The 13,821-nt window shown below is 44.5% G+C and overlaps 1 pseudogene; it reads right to left on the reverse strand.

The window, feature by feature from the left end:
* Window positions 1-6,333: 6,333 nt before the first annotated feature.
* Window positions 6,334-7,617, reverse strand: LOC122212934 (annotated as a pseudogene).
* Between the last annotated feature and the right edge of the window lie 6,204 nt (window positions 7,618-13,821).

Genomic DNA, 13,821 nt, shown 5'->3' on the forward strand with positions numbered 1-13,821 from the left:
AGCAGCCAACTCTTGATTTCAGCTCAGGTTATGATCTCACTGTTGGTGGGATCGAGCCCCGAGTCAGCACTGTCAGTGCAGAGCCTGCTTGGGATTCTCTCTCCCCCTCCCTCTCTGCCTTTCTCTTTTCAAAATAAATAAACTTAAAAAAAAAAAAGCAATTGTCACACATGTAAATCCCAATAGGAAGCCAAAAAGCAAAAATATTTCGTCTGGTTGGCAGGACAAGGGAGCAAGAAAGAGTATGGGAATTTTGATGAAGGAAGATAAAGGAATTGAATCATGTTTCAAATACAAGTCAGGCTTGGGTCCTGCAGTGGCCAGCAGGTAGCAACAAGTCCCTGCATACACAGGATTTTGGAAGTTTGGTAAGGTGTAAAACCCTCTAAGGCCAAGTTGGGAAATTTCAGTGTTGTCTATAGGGACCATGTTGACATCAGTCCAGTTCACCACTTATTTATGCTCTCACTTTCTGAATATAAATATGGTCCTTCCAACAATGCCTCACAGATACTGAAGAAAGGTGGCAGTGGTCCAGTGGTCTGCTGGTAAATGTTTAACCACCCTCTCTCTAATTGTAGCATTTTCTGACCTCCAGTATTTACCAATTTCCCTGGTGTCAGTTTCACCCCCATCCAGTCCAGTTTCAAACTACTAACATGAGGCCAACACCTTCAGTAGCATAGATAAAAGTAAAACGTAGTGAAGTAATTATGAGTTTTGAATTCTTGTTACCTTTGTTTTTCACATAATCTGTTTGATTGTAAGATTCTACTATTTAATTTTTAATAATGTTCTGTTACTTTCCTGAAAACTTAACAGTCAGTTCTCGAGAGGGCTCCAGAGCATCACTGTAGCATTCTGCCTCTGGGTTTTCCCTTGGATCCTGTTCCCCATTCAACCCAGAATCTTTGTCATTCTCCTTCCCTTGAGTCAGATACATCCCAAGTCCTATGGAAGCAAACTTCAAGGAACTGTCCTTTCACAGAACTATTCCTAAGCTCTTTCTGAACTTCCTTGGGTCATGTTCAAAACTGCAAACAATAAAATTCCAGCACTGAAGAGAAACAGTACCTTTTGTGAATACAGTATAATTGCCCAAGCGTGCAAAGGTTTCCACATCAATGCCCTCTGTACCCACTCCCAAGTTCGTTGTAAAACAGTTGTGTCCTGTGAGTTCAGTGAGTGCATTATCCTTCAGAGGACACTTACAAATTCCCCCTGAGAGACCTGGATCTGTTTTGTGAAAATATCCAGGACCATTCTCCAGAGTCATTCATTAATTCCATCTCCCTGTGCTTTCATTGCCCATGTAACATGCCATTTTTATGTCTACATTATTTTACATATCGGCTGCTTCTCTCTGGAATTCACATTTCCCCTCCTCAGACTGTGAAGTGGCTCTTCATACTTCAAAGCTCAACTCAGATAATACCATGTTTGAGAATACTTTCAATTTAACCAAGGAAAATCAGGCACCCCCTCCCTGTATTTCCAGGGTGCTTTGCATATCTTAGTAACTAACTACATAGTTTTGTTTTCCCACACAAAATTCTGAGCTCCTTAAGTTAGGTCCCATTTCTTACATGCCTTTGTATCTCCTATGCCTAGGACACAGATGTTCAATAAATGCTAGCTGTCTTTGGGAACAAGGTTTGCAGATGAATTTGGAATATGAGTAGACACTGTAACACTGAGGGAGGGGAGGGTAGGTGATGGGCATTGAAGAGGGCATCTTTTGGGATGAGCACTGGGTGTTGTATGGAAACTAATTTGACAATAAATTTCATATAATAATTAAAAGAAAGAAGTAAACAACACATAAGAAGAACTTATCCCACTGCACTCTATCCAGTTAGCAGTCTATCCTAGTGCCACAACCAGTTCCAAGACCCACTTAACAACAGGGACCAGAGGAAGCAATGTGGACAGCGGGTGAGAGGTCTAGAAATAGTTCAATGGCTGGACATAAGGTTTCATCTTAAAACTGAGACCGCTATAGCAAAGACAGGGGCTGCCTCGCAGCTGGGAGTGCGCCATGCCTAGACTTGGCTCCAGCAGGTCTCCTTGCTGACCTGCGAAGTGTCCCACAGCGGGGAGGCCTGCAGTGAGAGGAGGTGTGCCTGGATGGCCCACACACTGCCTTGCAATTCCAAGAGGCAATGATTTAGTCACATCGTGACTCTAAACCTGGGGAGACTTGCATACACCCACTTTGCCCTAGAACTGGTGTCCTTAGATTCCTTCCAGCAAGATGGAAAAGTCTGTTATCAGTATTTCTTGGCTTAAGTCTAACCAGGCTTATGTCTTATCTGATATTGTGCACACTGAGAGTCCCTGTCACATTAAGACAAATGTATGGAACCAAAACATCTCTAGGTCAAGGCCACACAGAATTCTAACAGCAAATCACAGGCTGGACCATTGGCCTAAGTTTCTCAAGAAATTTAAAGTCATGGGGCACTTGGGTGGCTCAGTTGGTTAAGCATCCTTCTCTTGATTTCGGCGCAGGTCATGATCACACAGTTCAGTTCATGACGTTGAGCCACGCCACAGGCTCTGCACTGACAGCACGGGGCCTGCTTGGGATTCTCTCTCTCCCTCTCCTTCTTTCCCTCCCTCACGCACATGAGTTCGAGCTTGAGCTCTTTCAAAGAAGAAGGAGAAAGAGGAGGAGGAAGTGGAGGAGGAGGACGAAGAGGAAGAATAAAAGGAGAAGAAGTAGTTTAAAGTCAGACCAGAATAAAAGTCTCAGGGCTTAAATCCTGGTTACCATCTCCAGAAATAGGCCCTGGGATAAAAGTCCTGAAGGGAGGATGGCTCCGGTAATCGCAAGCACATGCCCCCTTCCAGTGCCTTTCACAGTATTGCCACCAAGACAAGGACTTTCGTACACAATTTCCTGATTGAAACTTCCACCAACAGATTGTCTAGATCAGTGCTCCTCAAATATTAGGGTGCATATAAATCATCCAGGGGGTCTGTTAAAATGCAGATCTGTGGGGTGCCTGGGTGGCTCAGTCAGTTGAGCATCTGATTCTTGGTCAGGTCTGACTCTCAGCTCAGGTCATGATCTCACAACTCGTGAGTTTAAGCTCCACATCAGGCTCTGTGCTGACAGTGCAGAACCTGCTTGAGATTCTCTCTCCCTCTCTCTACCCCTCCCCCCCCAAAATAAATAAATAAATAAACTTTAAAAAAATGCAGATTCTGTTTCAGCAGGTCTAGAGTGGGGCCCGAGGTTCAGCATTCTGTATTAAGGGAGAGGACAGTGCTGTTCCAAGCATCACACAGGTAATTTTGTTGGGAATGTCATTGATGAAGTTTTGGGGTGATGGGGGTTTCGTAGGGACTGGAGTCAAAGGCCAAGAAAGAATTCTTGGAGATGTCTTTGGTGCAAAAAGGTGATTTTATTAAAGCATGGGGACAGGACCCATGGGCAGGAAGAGCTGCACTGGGGTCATGATGGGTAACTCACTATATACTCTCAGGTTGGGAAGGCGTCAGGGATAGAGTATGTCTCTAAGGAATTTTGGAAGCAAGGTCTCCAGGACCTTGAGAGGCTAGCTGTTGCTAGGGAAATGCCATTTATTACCATTTAATACAACCTCGGTCATGAGACCCTTCAGATATATATCAGGGGGCCATAAGCTTGGAGTGTGATTGCCAGCATATATCTTGGGACAGTTGAGATAAAGGAAACTGACTTACAGGATCCTTGATGTTGGGATAATGTTAAGCTAAGGTTCTCTTTTCCCCCCAGCAAAGTGTCATCCTTGAGGCAGCTGAGCTCCTACAGGGAGGTCACTCTGCCGGTTTCAAGGACTTGTCAATGGGCTATAGGCAGTAAGGGAATTTAATTTTTCATTTGTCTTAGTTTCCGGCATTACCACAGCAAGCATTTAAACCCCTTTCCTTTGTTCCTTTGTTCTTGGGTAGCCAGGAGTGTCTGAGGAATATCACAAATATTCTACCTGAGGGGGTGGGGGGCAGGGTGCTAGCCTGTATTTTGCCCTCAGCTTGCCCCAAGCTCCCTCATCATCATGACTGTGTGATGCTGTATGAGGGGGTGATTACTGTGGAGCCCCAAGGCAAGCTATACCCTCCCAATCTGACCAGTCAGATATCTCACTGCTAAGATCACACCATGAAAAAGAGGCAATAGATGGCTGTAGACTGTTGATTATTTTTAATTTTTTAAGGGAATGTGCAGAAATGAGAGAGTAGCAGCAGGAAGGAATCTCTCAGGAGGCAAATCTGAGCGGATTTGTGTGCTGATTACTTTAGGAGGAAAAGCTGAAGGAAAGTGTTTGCATATCAGAAGGAGATAATTGCTTCCCATTTAGTTCTTAAGTTTTTTCACCAAGTTTGCAAAGAGAGTAAGCAATTAGTCCCTTGAGAGGTGGAGGAGAGAAAGTTCTAAGGATGAAAAACTGTTTTCCCTGCTGCCCTTTACCACAGAATCAAAAGTATCTGCCCCCTTTTGGAGAGACCCACAAATGGTAATTTGTCCTATGGTAGTTAAAAAAAGAGCTTAATTGGATGTCAAGCTCCCCAGTAATAACCAGAGACTCATGCCTCTGGGTGGGGGCCCCCAGACGTGTTCCCCTCCACCACCCCTTTCTCCACAGCTGTGGCTCTACAGCGTGGCCCCTCTGTGGGCCTATCCATGCTACACATTAGGACTACGACCTCTCCTATAGGTATCCTGTGGGCATGATGACGTTTTGGGGTGGTAGTGGGGTTCGGAGTTGATGGCCAAGAAAGAATTCTTGAGATGTCTTTGGTGCAAAAAGGTGATTTTATTAAAGCACGGAGACAGGGCCCGTGGGCAGAAAGAGCTGCACTGGGGTCGTGAAGAGTGACTGGTTACATACTATGGATTTGGGGAGGTAAAGGCAAATGAGAAGTTTCCAAGGAGATTTGCATATGTTAAAGAAGACTCACAGGATGCTGGAGGCCAAGCTATGGTCAAGCTAAAATTGTTTTCCCTCTAGCAAAGCATTAACATTAAGACAGTGGGAGTTCCTGGAAGAATGTTTTCCTCTGCCTGCCTCAAGTATTTGTCAATGGGCTGTAGGTTATAAGGAAATCTAATTTTTCCTTCTTGCCTTTGTTCCCCATATCACTATGGAGGGGTGACGGTTGGGGTTCCAGGAAACTGAGTCCACAGGTTTCTGCAGATTAGGCTATTGATAAGATTGCCTTTTTCTTGTCATTTAATAAGATATTTGTAAACAGATGGAGACCCATGTCCTCTATGATGTGATCTCTACCAGTTAACCATATGTTTTCTTTCCTTTCCTTTGCTCATAGGCAGCCAGGAGTGCCTGAGGAATATCACACATATCCCACCTACACCTGGTGTGTGTATGTGTGTGTGCGCGCGTGCGCACGCGTCCGCACGCATACGCACACTCTAGCTTGTACTTTGCCTGCAGCCTGCATTATGCTCCCTCATCAGGCAGAACTAGCTTCAGAAGTAGGAAGAAGTTTGCATCTACTCTTTGTCCTGTTCTGCAAATCCCAGCCCAAGTACAGATTCACCCTGATACGAGAAATCAGACACTAGAGCTACTCCCACTCCCACATCTCCCCCGACTTCCTAAACCATTCCCAAACTGCCAGGGAAAGCCTTCCCCCGCCTTGCCCTACCCCCCTGTTATTCATAACCCCAATACCACCCCATTTCTTCCCTCTCAACTGGCTTGCACTATCTTTGCTTTACCACCAGGGCCCTGGTGACCTCCTGTCCGGGCTGCTTCCGGGAAAGCCAAACACAGAGGGCCCTCGCTCTGGGACATGGACCTAAGATTCTGTCAGAGAAGACAGTTGCTAATGCATGTGAAGGAGAAAGCTGCCAGCGTGGGAGCAATGGTCCAGCTTCCCTTTCTTTCTTGAGTGCATAAAAAGGATAAAGTCTAGGCCTGGAGCCCTCAGGACCTCTCTGTGGAAGGTGCTGAGAAAGTGGCCCCTAGAGAGTCATTTCTATTTAAAAACAAGGGATTTTGAGGGGCTGGACAGAAGTGGGCCTCCTGGGTATAAGTAGTGCTTCTGCTTCAGGAATAATCCCCAAAGAAACGGTCCTAACGAGAGGCATGGAGTTTCTTCTCTTTGGGGGATGCCAGGCCACTCTGCTCTTCTCAGAGAAACTCCCATTTTCAGAACCCTATCCTACACTCTGAAGCCAGTTCATGAGAAAGAAATACACCCCCCAAAGAATTTGCAGACAAAGAAATGTAAAGGAATGTAAACAAAACCATACAGCCAGACTGGGAAGGAGAGATTTTAATAGCACATTTTTATAATAATAGCCACATCTACAGAGTTTTTACTATGTACCAGACCCAGGACTGAGGGTTTTATTTGGATACTCTCTTTTAGTTGACATTATCATACTGTTTTCACTCCACAGCTCCCTCAAAATCATCTCCTCCTTGTTTATCTCAGGCTCACATATACTTGCCTTGGAATCATTCAGATGATGTAAGCTCATTAGTTCTCTGTAGTGAGTGAGTGGGGGATAAAGGGAGCAGGAGAGATGAAGAAGGAGACTGAGGAGCTCCAGCATGGGTGCCCAGGTGCCCACCTGCAGTGGAGGATCCTTACTCCTGTGATTTGACAGGTGTTCTCTGGCCTTCTCATCCACAGGCTGCTGGGTCTCTGAGGAGGAGACTTTTGGTCATATCTCCAATGACCTCCTTGACCTTCTCATTCCGGAAGGTGAAGATGAGGGGATTCAGGAAAGGGGTCACCACTGCAGTCATCAGAGCCACCACTTTGTTGAAGTGTGTGGAGTGGCCCTTGCCTGGCCTCACATAGATGAAGATGGCACTACCATAGCCCAGAACCACCACAGTGAGGTGGGAGGCACAGGTGGAGAAGGCTTTCTGGTGCCTAGAGAAAGAGGGGATGTGTAGCACTGCAGCCACAATGAGGATGTAGGACACTATGAACAGCAGCATGGTGGCCAGCATGAAGAGCAAGGACAGGAAGAAATCCATGCACTCAACGTGGCAGGCGTCAGAGCAGGAAAGCTTGAGAAGTGGGGCAGAGTCACAAAAGTGGTGGTCGATGACATTAGGGCCACAGAACCAGAGCCGTGTTTTCTGCAGGATCAGGGAGATGATGGAGACAAAGCCAACCACCCAGCAGACTGCCGCCAGCTTCGTACACACTGGACCATTCATGATGGTTGGGTAGTGTTGAGGGTGGCAGATGGCCATATAGTGATCAAAGGCCATGACTGTGAGAATCAGAAAGTTAGTGGAACCCAAGGAGAAGTAAAAGAGAGACTGGATCAGGCATTCAGCCAGGGAAATGGTCTTCTGAGGGACAGCAGGTCTGCCAGCATCCTAGGAACCACAGTGGAGGTGACCAGCATCTCCATAAGGGAGAAGTTACAGAGGAAGAAGTACATGGGTGAGTGGAGGCAGGAGTCAAGTCATGTGAGGGTAATAATGGCCAGGTTCTCCAGCACTGTCAGCACACACATCAAAAGGATGAATGCAAACAGTAGGACCTGGAACTCATGGAGGTGTGACAATCCCAGCAGTAAAAATCCCCTAACCACACAGAAGTTACTCATCGCACTTGATGCCAGTTCTCTGTACTACCTATGAGAAGCCAGGAAATCTTAGTGGGAAGTCACCATCAACACCTGTCTTGACTATGCTCTCTGATGGCTGGCCTGGCCCCTCAAGCATACTAACCAGCATGCATGGTTAATCTCAGAGTCCAGAAGATATATTCCCAAAGGGCAAGAACTAACAAGTTCTGATTAACCTGTCCAGGAGTTGGACAGGTGTTATCAAACTCCTACACTCTTTTTCTATTGTATTCCATCAGTCATCATTCCATTCAACACATTTGTTAAACTCCAACTCTGTGTAAGAATTTTGGTGGGTCTTGTAAACACTCCCTAACTACCATATTTAACAGCAACATGCAGAAGAATGAAACTAGACCACTTTCTTACACCATACACAAAAATAACTCAAAATGGATGAAAGACCTGAATGTGAGACAGGAAACCATCAAAACCCTGGAGGAGAAAGCGGGAAAAAAAACCTCTCTGACCTCATCCGCAGCAATTTCTCACTTGACACATCTCCAAAGGCAAGGGAATTAAAAGCTAAAATGAACTATTGGGACCTCGTGAAGATAAAAAGCTTCTGCACTGCAAAGGAAACAATCAACAAAACTAAAAGGCAACCAATGGAATGGGAAAAGATATTTGCAAATGACATATCAGACAAAGGGCCAGTATCAAAAATCTATAAAGAACTCACCAAACTCCACACCCGAAAAACAAATAATCCAGTGAAGAAATGGGCAGAAGACATGAATAGACACTTCTCTAAAGAAGACATCCAGATGGCAAACAGGCACATGAAAAGATGTTCAACATCACTCCTCACCAGGGAAATACAAATCAAAACCACACTAAGATATCACGCCAGTCAGAGTGGCTAAAATGAACAAATCAGGAGACTATAGATGCTAGAGAGGATGTGGAGAAACGGGAACCCTCTTGCACTGTTGGTGGGAATGCAAACTGGTGCAGCCGCTCTGGAAAACAGTGTGGAGGTTCCTCAAAAAATTAACAATAGATCTACCCCATGACCCAGCAAAAGCACTGCTAGGAATTTACCCAAGGGATACAGGAGTACTGATGCATAGGGGCACTTGTGCCCCAATGTTTAGAGCAGCACTTTCAACAATAGCCAAATTATGGAAAGAGCCTACATGTCCATCAACTGATGAATGGATAAAGAAGTTGTGGTTTATATATACAATGGAATACTACTTGGCAATGAGAAAGAATGAAATATGGCTTTTTGTAGAAACGTGGATGGAACTGGAGAGTGTTATGCTAAGTGAAATAAGTCATATAGAGAAAGGCAGATACCATATGTTTTCACTCTTATGTGGATCTTGAGAAACTTAACAGAAGACCAAGGGGGAGGGGAACGGGGAAAAAAAATTACAGAGAGGGAAGGAGGCAAACCATAAGAGACTCTTAAAAACTGAGAATAACCTGAGGGTTGATGGAGAGCTGGGAGGGAGGGGAAAGTGGGTAATGGGCATTGAGGGGGGCACCTGTTGGGAAGAGCACTGGGTGTTATATAGAAACCAATTTGACAATAAATTTCATATAAAAGAAACCCAAAAAACAAAAAATAAAATAAAATAATTTATCAATTTAAAAAAAACTACCATATTTAATGGTCATTTCCTTGTAATAATACTTGCTGTGAGTGAAGTTCTTTCCATGTGCTTGGAACTGTGCTAGGAACCTTATATTTGACTTCTTTTCATCTTTTGTGCTCAATCTCATCTTTCTTGTGGTCTCTGTGACATTTCAGGCTATGAATAACCCATTTTTGAAACTACTTCCACCCTTGACTACAAGGACTGCCCACTCCAAGTGCTCTTTGTGTTCTTCTCTCAACTATTTCCTCCTTCAGAAATCTCTCTTCTTCCTTAACTATAACAATCTAGAAAATATAAATGAATCTCAAATCAGCATTCTTATTCTCAACCCACATCTCTGATTGTCTGCTAACTACCACAATATACTCACCATGTATAAAAATACACACATAATCCTCCCCTTCCCCAAAGCCCAGATCATGTTCATCATTCCGCAATCCCCCAGTCATCCAGGCTTGTCATCTGGAAGGGATCTCTGGTTTTCCCTACCTTCTTCTAACCCACTTGAACTGCCATCCTTAGAAATATTTTTTTAGGGGCGCCTGGGTGGCGCAGTCGGTTAAGCGTCCGACTTCAGCCAGGTCACGATCTCCCGGTCTGTGAGTTCGAGCCCCGCGTCAGGCTCTGGGCTGATGGCTCGGAGCCTGGAGCCTGTTTCCGATTCTGTGTCTCCCTCTCTCTCTGCCCCTCCCCCGTTCATGCTCTGTCTCTCTCTGTCCCAAAAATAAATAAAAAACGTTGAAAAAAAAAATTAAAAAAAAAAAAAAAGAAATATTTTTTTAATCTGCACTCCCCCTTTCTTTTTCCCGTAGCCCCCAAGTTCAAGAACTTGTTTCCTCTTAATCACTGCAACAGCATTCTTAATGGATTCCCCTTTTTTTAATGTTTATTTATGTATTGTGAGAGAGACCGCACGCACAGGTTGGGGAGGGACAGAGAGGGAGAGAGAGAATCCCAAGCAGGCTTTGCACTGTCAGCACAGAGACCAACACAGGACTCACTCTCATGAACTGTGAGATCATGACCAGAGCCAAAATCAAGAGTCAGACACAACTGATGTGAGCCACCCAGGCGCCCCATGACTTTCTCATTTATAGATTTCTCTGTATCTGATCTACCCACATACTACTGTTATATTTATGTTTCTAAGGTATTATGTCCACAGGCTCTTTTTGTAACAATCTAAGGCAATGTGATTTCATTTATACATTACTCTCAAGATCAATTAATCAAACTAGTTAGCCATCTACCTTGTATCCATACAGTAAAAGGCTAGAAGGATGTATTTTAAATCACTAATGGGCGATCTTGGGTGTGGATTATAGACAGTTCAATGTGTATCTATATCTATACCAATCTTTATCTTGTTTGTTTTCCAAATTCTTTTCCTTTAGATGCATATTACTTCAGTGATCAGAAGAAACTTTTTTAAAACCAACAACAACATCTATTCCTTCTCTTGTCTGCTAAATCAGGCACATACTCCCCCTGGCTATCCTAGCCTTACACAGCTCTACCCACCTACCCTTCCAACCTCACCCTTACCTCTTTCTTGCCACACACTTCACGCTATCACCAGACTGGACCACTGGCTATTCTCCAAATGTTAACTCCAACCTGCTTTTACAAACTCTTCCTTATTGTTCTCTATGCTTGGAATACCCTGTCCTGCCATTATTGCCTGACAAATTCTTGTGTTAGTTAAAGAATGAAGTCCCCTTCAGGGACTGTCTCAAATATCCCTCCTTTATGAAGTTTCATCCCCCATTCAGATGTGAACTCACTCTTCCTGGAATTCCCACCTGTGGAAGTTAGCCTGTCTCCCTTGCATTATAGTTATTCTTGTGCCAGCCTTCTTTCAAACACCTGTTTCTCAGTGGCAGCGCTCTCTTGTCATCTTCATAGTCCTCCCAATACCCGGCAACATGTCTTACACAATGTATGTTCTTAGTACATCTTAGCTAAACAAATCAATGAGTACCTCTATCGAGTTTTCATTCCAAATCCTGAGAAGAAAAGTTTGACAAATGGAAATGCATGTTCTTTAATGATCACTCGTGCGTGTGCATTGTGGGCTTTAACAGACAAGCAATGAGGCAATCATGACCTGCCAATTTCTTATCAGAAAAAGGAAAATGTGACCAGGTGTGTTTCAGAATCCACTCCCAGAGGGTCTAGGCAGCACCCTGTGACCAAATACTGTACAATACTATTTCTCCAGCAAAATACATAAATATTCACACCTAACAGAAGAGATAGAGGCTACAAAGAGCCTCAAGTTGGTAAGTTCAGATCAATGATCAGGAAAAACTCTTTTAAACACCACCAACAACACCTACTCCTTCTCTTATCTTCTAAGGCAAGCATATACACAAAATTAGAAAGAACTTTCAGTTGTCAAAGCATTTTGATACAGAATTGTGGACATGGAGTGGTGAATGGGGAGACCCCACTCACTGAGTGCCACCATGCACTGGTTTCTGTGCTGCGACCAAGCTGTGAGATGGTGACTATCTCCGCATCACAGGTGATAAAAACTGAGGCTCAGGATGTTTAAGGACCTCAATCCCAAGTCATGCAGTTAATAAATGTACATCTGGGATTTGAATCCAGGGTTTTCTGACTCAAGTACCTATTTGTTTAATCACAATGTCAAATACACAGAATCTACAAAATTTATGAACACAGTGCCCTATCAATTTCTGGACACAGAATCCAAAGCCTATTACTTACATTTGCAAATGGAAAAAGTATTTAGTAAATGGTAAATTAAGCAATATATTAAAGAGTAAGTTCCCATGATCAGCTGTTGACTAGCAGTGATGAGTAGGAGACAGGGAGGGTGTCCTTTCCCCGCAGAAAGGATCGAACGTGATCTCTAATGCTACCACAGGACCAGTCAGAGGTTCAGCCCTCAATACTCCATCTCTCATTGAGAGACAGGGGGCTTGGGCCCCCAGGAGGCTGCTTCTCCACAACCTTCCTGATTGTGATCTCTCCCTACGCACTCCCATATTGACATGGCTCATACTCTGCAGGTGTTATAAATGCCTGAGCAAGAATGAGAAATTCAACCCATGGGCCTATTATGGTTTATTCACCATCACTGCCACCTGAAGGGCAACATATTTCTTACCTGACAGGTGTCTGTGACAAAGCATCCTGCAGTTCCACAGTCTAAAACATTTGAAGTCCTGCAATCAGGGATGAAAACGTTGATTCAGAGGTGACTCTGAAGTCAGGAACACTCCGTTCAGTGCAGTGTCCTTCACAAACAGGCCTCCAGCACAGCCCCCATTACTACACCCTCCTCCAAACCCCTCTTGCCTTCCTCCCACCAACCCCTCTCCAGCCTACTGGACATTTCACCTCAGACTTTTCCCTTCCTATTCAAGACCTTGCCTCCCCGCTCAGCTTGGATAACTTGGTACCCTCCCCTTTGTCCATGATGGACTACCATCTTCCTCATGTTGCTTCCAGACTCTGAGCCACCATTCCCCCCCAAGTCCAACTCAGCCATCTGGCCCACAGCTCAGGACATGCCCCCCGGAGCATGTTTTAGGACCTGATGTACTTATTGAATAATGTTACATCTCAAGTTCTTATTTGTCAAAACTGATTGTTTAACACAGGCAAAACTGACATAAGCAAGGTTCAACTTGAACATAGAACTAGCTTTCCTCTGCATCAGTGTCTGCTGCAAGCAGATTTTCCTCAGTGCAGCTTCTGCGATACCCCTTGGAGCATCCCGCTCCCTCCCTTGCTACAGAATACATCTTTTCTCAGGCCCAGGGGTCCCACATCCTCCTGGTTTCTCCAATCAGAAGACAATGCAGTGTCCCATCAAAGCAGGCCAATGGCAGCTTTAACCTTCACAAAGTAGGCTGGCGAAGGCTTTTGTTGGCTATGCAGCACATGCTTTCGTCTAGGCCACACATTACCTGTACTCGAACGTCTGGACTCCCTGGTATGTTCTCAGTTTCCCTCACACATTTCTGGTAAAGATTCTCTCAGGTAAGAGATCCTGTTCATCCCTATCCAAATTCTTTGTGCTGTAGATTTTGCTGTTCAGATTTCTGTTACAGTGTCACCTAGTAGAGAGCTCACCTGTCTGTGTATATTAACCCCCCAGAGACATGGCACCTGTTTGAAATCCCCCCTGCCTTGTTATGCATCTTACTGTCTCTCCACATCAACCCTCTCAATTCTTCTGACTGAATTATTCTTATGCTTTTTGACTTTTTAAATATTTGTTTGTTTGTTTGTTTGTTTGTTTGTTTTTGAGGGAGGGCGAGAGAGAGGCAGGGAGAGAGGGAGACAAGAGAATCCCAAGCAAGTGCCACACTGTCAGCACAGAGACTGACATGGGGCTTGAACTCATGAACCATGAGATTATGACCTGAGCTGAAATCAAGAGTGGGATGCTTAATCGACTGAGCCACCCAGGTGCCCCATGCTTTTTGACTTTTGAAACAACTTTCTCACCCTGGAAATAACTCTTTCTTTAACAACTTGGAATTCAGAGCGGTTAGCATACCATCACCATGATTATTTGTACCAGTGGTTTTGGTCACCAGTGTCATGGGACATGCCGAGCTTCTGGAG

The sequence above is a fragment of the Panthera leo genome, chromosome A2 (assembly GCF_018350215.1).
Source record: "Panthera leo isolate Ple1 chromosome A2, P.leo_Ple1_pat1.1, whole genome shotgun sequence".
Lineage (NCBI taxonomy): Eukaryota > Metazoa > Chordata > Mammalia > Carnivora > Felidae > Panthera > Panthera leo.